The sequence below is a fragment of the Mustela lutreola genome, chromosome 2, assembly GCF_030435805.1.
Source record: "Mustela lutreola isolate mMusLut2 chromosome 2, mMusLut2.pri, whole genome shotgun sequence".
NCBI lineage: Eukaryota > Metazoa > Chordata > Mammalia > Carnivora > Mustelidae > Mustela > Mustela lutreola.
In genome coordinates, this window is record NC_081291.1 from 112515924 (window position 1) to 112524011 (window position 8088).

The window sequence follows — 8088 nt, forward strand, 5'->3', positions numbered from 1 at the left end:
GAGATGGTAGTGGCTCAAACCGGAGTCTTCAGAATGGAACTGGTGAGCAGTGTTTGGAATCTTCGTATATCTTTAGACTACAAAGTCAGGCTGTATGAATTTCTGGCAAACTGAATATGATGAAAGTGTTTCAAATATGGCTTCTAGAATTTTGGCCTGAGCTCCTGGAATGATGAAATTTCTATTTATTGAGATCTAGGAGATGGAGGCAAGAAGAGGTTTGGAAGAGAAGATCAAGAGTTTGTTTTTCAAGTTATGTGTGGGATACATACAAGATACAGAAAGGGAGATGTGAGCAGGCATCTGGAGGTCAGAGAAGTATACGGGATAGAAGCATAAATTGCCAAGTAGAGAGTAGCAGATATTGAATCAGAACCAAGAGGCCAGAGGAGGTCACCAAGGAAATGAAGATAGATGGAAGGGAAGACTTAGAACACAATCCTGGGAACTGTGACCCAAGGAGGGGGAGGAGATGAAAAGGATGAAATCTCAGGGGCAAGGAGGAAGGAAGACATTCAGGAGAGCAACAGGTTTTGGAAAGCAAAAGAAATTCGTTTGATTTGCCATGTTTCCCATTTGTCATTACTATTTTTAAAAAAATGAAGCAATGAACATAAATCTTTGCGAACATATGTGACTATTTCCTGAGGATTCATTCCAGAAGTAGAACTGCTATGTCAAAAATATGGACATTTAGAAATTCTATAGATTCTGCCAAACTGCCTTCCAAATCGGCTTCACCAGTTGCTTGCTTACTCTTCCCGAGTGTTTGAGAGCGCTCATTTCCGCGTGTTATTACACGTTCTTAGTCTTTCCAGACTTTAAAAACAAGTAAAAATACCTGATTTTGATTTGCTGTTTTCTGATCCATTTCAAGCATGAGCATCTTTTTACCAGTCTATTGTCCCTTTGTATTTCTTCAGTGAATCCTGGTCCAAATCATGTGAGCCTTTTTTTATTGGCTTGTTTTCTTATTGATGTGTACATGTAGAAGCACTTTTATATCCCGAATGTAATTTCCAGTCTGTCACTTGTTGTTTAACTTTGTTTATGGTGTCTGTCATCACAGAGAAATTGAAAATTTTTATGTAGTTAAGTGTGTCAAACCTTTTCTTATGGCTCCAGGGTAGTGTTTTGCTTGGATTTCCCCCCACCATCTGGTTATAAAAATTACCCTGCATTTTCTCCCTAACACTTTTATAGTTTTGCTTTTTACATTTACCTCTCTAAGCCATAAGGAATTTATGCCGATATATGGGTTGAAGTTGAAAATAACTACTTTCTTTTTCCAAATGCACAACACATTTTGGCAACACCATTCATTGAACACTTGCTCTCTTTTTCCCTCCGATTCAAAATGTCACTTTAATCATCAGTTTCATTTCAATATTTTTCATGATTCTGTTTCTGGCCTCTGTGTGCTCTTCAATTGGCCTATAGATCTATTTCTGCATAATTTTATATCTTTTAATAACTATTATTTTATGATACTTTTTGTGATCGTTTAAAATTTTTATTTTTTAATTTAAATTCAATTAATTAACATATAGTGTCTTTACATTTTAAACAAGTTCTTTACCTTTTGGGGTTATTGTTTCACATTTTCCCTTTCATTTAAACATTAGAACCAATTCGGAACATTCCAATATACAAACAAATAAAAATCTTTTGAGATTTTTCTGGGATTTTGTTTGATTTGTAGCTAAATTTGGGAAAAGCGTGCCTATTTATAATAATGGATCTTCCTTCAATAAGCACAGCATACCTTTTCATTCTTCCATGTCCCATGTCTAGGGTTCTAGAATTTTCTTCATGAATGTCTTATTTATTGAATTTTAGGCTTATTCTTAGTTAGTGTGTAGGTTCTCCTGGAATTTTATGAGGAAGAATATTTTGAAAAGGTGCCCAATACCCACTGTAAGAGGAAAGTCACCTCAGGTTTTCATATGTCAAGCCCTGTTGTTTGGCCGTCAATATTCACTTAGCATTTACAACAATTAAAATGTGTCTTAGGGTAAATTTTCTGGTTTGTCTAGTCCCGTCGTTGTCAATTTACAGCCGACAGGAAGAAAAGAGACCACTAGATGGCAGAATAAGCCGTCTTTCCCGGATTTGTGTAAATCTTTTAGACAAGAAATGGATTCACAATTCCACTGAGTATAAATTACTTCACATTCCACAATGCACCAACATACACTAGTGATTTATTAAAAACCCAATATAAAATAGATCAATGATCCTGAACTCCAAAACAATTGCCGTAAATTATACTTTATTAAAGTCCTCAACTCAACATTGTGTGGCGGTGTGGTTTTTTTAATCATTGAATTCATCTTCCTCACTCCACTGCAGAATTGTGGGTATTCTGTAGAGTTTAGTTTTTTTTTTTTTACTTTCTGCTTCATTGTGGTGTTTTTTCTCCTCCAAATAACTACTGCGGAGTCTCAACCATCATCTCTGTACCCAGAACTCCCAAACTGCGTTCATGACATTGGATGCACTTCCATCCTCATGTGTCATAGTTTTAATAATGGACCAACATGTATTCTAGGCTACCTGGGCTTTTCTCCTCCTGTAAGGCAGATAGGTTGCTACTATTTTTCTTTCCCCAGTCATCACTTGGCTAATACTTTTTAGGCAGTAGGTTGTATCCCATTAGTAGGTTGGGAAATTAATTAAGTTAACTGTATCTAACAATACAAAAAAATGAAATATAGTGGAAAAATATTAGATTGTAATGACCATAGTAAGGGAAAATGTTCCTTCTATCAGATCAGATACTTGTGTCAGCTGAGTGCATGTTATATGAGTTATGTGTACGGGGTGATGATAAAAAATGCATTTTTTTACTGTGGGTCATGGTCAAAAATGTTTGAAGAAAAAAAAAAAGAAACCCTACTATAATTTCTCAGACTTTACCTTACCTGATGAGGAAGTCAAGGATCCAGTTTCTGGATTTTAACAGGTCGCTTCATGTCTAGCCACTCAGTCTTGGCACAAATATTAAACTCCTATACTATGCCTCCAGGTGCCCCAAACCATGAAATCTACCTAGAAGTCCTTCTAAAAGTCTTAAATGTCCTCCCCTTTCCATAGGTGCTCAGGTCTGTCAAGTTCCCCCATCTGTCCTGCCATAATTAGCTTCAGAGCACCCCCAGGCTGTCCTCTAAGTGCTGCCCTAGGTTATCTCCTTGCCTGACTGTTTTGCAAAAGTAGGTCTAAATCCTATTCATGCTGCAATTCCATTAGACATCCACTTGTCTGTCCTGTCACTTAAAAATGAACACAACTGAATCTTCATTCATTTTATTGTCCCATATCAGCTCTTATCTTGATTTTCACAGTATTAATAGCTTCATCTATCTGGTGCTCTCTTAGGCTTGAGATCTTAAAATGACTATTCGGTTAGATGGTAAGAACATTACCTGAGGACTCAGAAGAATCTGTCTTTGGGGCACCTGACTGGCTCAGCCAGCTCAGCGATTGGTCATGATTGATTTCAGCTCAGGTCATGCTCTCTTTCAGGTGGTGGGATCCAGCCCCGCCTCCGGCTTAGTGCTCTGATCTCCAAATGGAGTCCTCTTGAGATTATCTCTGCCTCCCTCAGCCCCCTCCAAATAAATAAATCTTTAAAGAATCTGCCTTTGGATATCAGCTTACCACTTTTTCCTCTGCGTGTCTGTATGCAAGTTTTTCAGCATCCCGAATTCTCCCACACCCTCATTGATGCACTGGCAACGATGATGTTGTTTGTTATAGGGGTGTTGAAAAGACCAATGTTATAATGCATTCAAAGCTCTTAACACTGTGTCTGGCAAATAGTGAGAACAGAGTAAATGTGAATTATTGTTTCTAATAGTAGTAGTAATGACAGTAGCAGCAGCAATCCTGAAAAATCTAAACAGACTCTTTCATTTGCTTTGGTATGATCTGAATTCCCTTTTTTTAAAATCTGAATTCTTTTGAGTTTTTGATCCTGCGTAGTATGTAGCTTAATGTCTACTACATGGAATGCATTCAGTAATAAGGTGTGCCCATGATGCATTTTTTATTTTAATAATCTCTATTTATTTTAACTAATCTTTTAATAGTATCTTTCTCAAGTACATATTTGTGCCTTTTATATTGGAGAATGATTTTTTTCTAAAAGTGCTGTTTATATTCCACAATTTTGTAGTAAAACTTGTGAGGTAGTGGTGTTGTTCCTTTTAAAAGAAGGGGGGAAATACATATCTGCCTTGTGTTTATAAAGATGAGATTAATAAAATCCACTATTTCTCACGATGAAGTTCATGTTTTAAATGTAAAATGAGACGTGTCAGAGCCTAAATGTTGGAAAACTATTCTCAAGTGACTTAGAAGTCTTTTTTTTCTCCAAATACTTGATGTATTATGAAAAATTTAAATCATCTGGTTCCTTGACATTCTCAGGATATTCTGACAAGAATACGTCTTCATTGTCATAAAAAAAGAAATAAGATCTTTGGAGACACTTTGTTCCCTATGACATTCCTACATCTAAAGCAGCTCCTGGCATGGTGCTCAACAATATTTACTGAAGGAATGAGTTAATAAATAAAAGTAATCACATCCTAAACTTGCTAGTTAATATCCTGACAGCAGTCAAGTTATTAACCTCTAGAATGTAATTCCACTTCTCTTAAAATGGGGAAAGACTACCTTACAGGTCTAGCATCACGTAGATAGTAACTACCTTACTATCTAGCATCATGACAGATAGTAAACGTATCATTAGTCTCCTCCTCCTTTTATTGATGGAATGATCAAATTAATGGCCAGGTTAGTCTTATTAATAGAGGTTTTATTGTTTGGGTAAGACTATAAATGTGTAGGATCAACTGCAGTTTAAACACTGAATATGACTGCTAGCTCTAGAAAGGATTTCAGGCCATCTAATCCTACTGCTTATTTCATAGATGAGGGAACTGAGGCACAGATCGGTGGGGGTATGTATCTCTTTCCCAAAATCCCACAGTAAGTTAAGAACTTCGAGGGAACGACATTCCAGATACCTTGATTCCAGGACAACACAAGATAATCTTCCCTCAATCTCTCTCTCCCTCTCTCCGTCCCTCCCTCCCCCTCTCTCCCCCACTCTTTTCTTTCTTTCTCTGTTTCTGTCTCTCTTTCATTGCCCATCCCTCCCTTCACCAGAAGGCTTTCCAGTGTTGGTGTCAGATGATCATCGCCCAAGAGGGACCCACCAGAAAAGCAGGCAAAGTTAAGACACAGCATCTGTTAATGTTTTATTCTCATGTTAAACATCAGCTAGAAATTCAGGAAGAGCTCTCTGGGGTGGCCGGAATTCCGCAGCTCACGTGCAACATCTGCCATCCACCCTGGCCTTTGAGACTCTGGAGCACTGATGGGAAACTACGGGAAGATGCAATGGCAAACGGTTAATCAAAGGGTTTCTCCGTATGTTGCTGGCACCTGTGTTCAATCAATCTTTAGTCCTTGCATGCATGAAGTGTTTAGATATTTCATTAGCTGGGTTTCTTTTTCAAAATATTTATTGACTTGTATTTATGTCCATTATTTTAACTACAGGTTCCTATATTATGTGTTAAAAATATTTTGAGTCCTAAAATTATTTTCTAAGAAGCAAAGATTTCTGCTCATTTAAAACTTTATCTTTGTATAATTGCATTGATCTTTTAACTGAAATATGCTTTGCTTATTCAACCATCTCCCTTCTTCAGATTTTTTAAAAAATCACGGGCTTCTGTAAAAAAGGTGTTTGTAAAAAAATATAGGTGATATCATCTTTAAATTTTAACTTTTCTATTTAAAAAATCAATAAATTATCATTAACTTTAATAGCTAATAAGTAGGTAAAATCAGTATCATCATTTGAGAATTTTTAATTTCTGTAGACACTGAAATTTGACTACAAAAGTGGAATTAATTATATTTTAACATGTCAATCATTTAATCACTCTACTGTTTATTGAGCATTTCCTATTTTCCAGGCCCATGCTAGTGCATCTGTTACTGTACCACTTGTTAATAAAAGGCTTCATAGAGGTGGCTCAGTGGGTTAAAGCCTCTGCCTTCGGCTCAGGTCATGATCTCAGGGTCCTGGGATGGAGCCCTGCATCAGGCTCTCTGCTTTCAGGGAGTCTGCTTCCCCATCTCTCTCTGCCTGCCTCTCTGCCTATTTGTGATCTCCGTCTGTCAAGTAAATAAATAAAATCTTAAAAAAAAAAAAAAGGCTTCATAGTAGGTATTTTTGGCTCCATATTCCAGATGAGTAAACTGTAAGAGGCCCAAATCACATGATTAATGAGAGGCAGGGTAAGATTCAAATCCAGGGTATTTGGGGCTTTTTTCATTGTTCCATGAAGTCTCAAGCAACTAAAAACTTTCAGCCCTTTTTAAATCAGTGGCTGTGTGCTAGATATCATTGTAGGTATCCTCTGTCTTTGTCACACCACCTCCGCAGAGCTAGGCATTGTAACAATCTGAAATAAGATCTCAAAAAGCTCAAATTTCCTTTCCATAGAGAGATGTTAATCATTTGAATCTCAGTCTGATTCTAAATACTCCGAACTTTCTAGTTCTTAGGGATGTGAGACAAAATTCAAAAGGTTCATTAATTGTCACCATTTTCATACTAATATTTAATAAAATTTAATAGTGTCATCAACTATAAGTGATGACCAAAAATAAATAAATAAATAAATAAATAAATAAATCATGGTATTATTGGATGTCCAAGGTAGCCAAAGGTGTCTACATGTAAAAATGATTAAGATTCAACAATTTCCATCCTGGCTTTTAAAAAAGCCATTATAGGGGCACCTGGGTGCCTCAGTTGGTTAAAGCCTCTGCCTTCAGCTCAGATCATGATCCCAGGGTCCTGGGATCAAGTCCCAAATTGGGCTCTCTGCTCAGCAGGGAGCCTGATTTCCACCCTCTCTCTGTCTGTCTCTCTGCCTACTTGTGATCTCTATCAAATAAATAAAATCTTTAATTTTTTTTTAAAGTAATTATGCCTAGCATTGGGTTTCATGAATCAGCAGAAAAACTCATCCCAGTGAGCTCAGCAACTTGTGAAGGACATAGTTGTGTGAACATTAAACATACACAGAGTACTTAGGAGTTCTAATGGAGGTGGTCAAAGACAAAATCACCAACTTTACCTCAGACAGCTTCTCAGGAATAGAGGCAACCAGAAGGCATTTTCTTTTCTTTTCTTATTATTTTTTTTTTTAAGATTTTATTTATCTATTTATTTGAGGGAGAGAGAGAGAGAGAACACCAGCTGGCAGGCAGCAGGGGGAGCCGGAGCAGAGAGAGAGGGAGAAGCAGACTCCCTACTGAACACTGAGCGGTGTTTGATCTGAGGACCCTGAAATCATTTCCTAAGCCAAAGGCAAATGCTTAACCAACTAAGCCACCCAGCTGCCCTCCAGGAGGCATTTCTTAAAAGAAAGTTTTCTTGGGGTGCCTGCTCTCAGTGGGTTAAAGCCTCTGCCTTCAGCTCAGGTCATGATCTCTGGGTCCAGGGATTGAGCCCCGCATCAGGCTCTCTGCTCAGCGGGGAACCTGCTTCCTCCTCTCTCTCTGCCTGCCTCTCTGCCTACTTGTGAACTCGGTCTGTCAAATAAATTAATAAAATCTTAAAAAAAAAAAAAAAAAGATTTCCTGAGCTACATCTTTGAGAATAATAGCAACTCACGTTGCAGCGACAATTCAGGCAATGACTGAGAAATCTTGGTAAAAAGATCAACTTGGATGCCTGGGTGGCTCAGTTGGTTAAGGGTCTGCCTGCAGCTCGAGTCATGATCTCAGGGTCCTGGAATCGAGTCCCACATCAGGCCTCTTGCTCATTGGGGAGCCTGCTTCTCCCTCTGTCTGCTGCTCCCCCTGTTTGTGCTCTCTCCCTCTCTCTCTCTAAAAAATTAATTAACTAATTTTTTTTTTTTAAAAAGAACAACTTGTGCCAAAGCACTGAATGTGAGTGGCAAGATGTGATTGGGGAACTGAACACAGCGCTGGGCTGGGGGCGGCAAGATGCACGTGAACCTGTAAAGTCAGGCTGGGACCAGTCATGCTAATCAC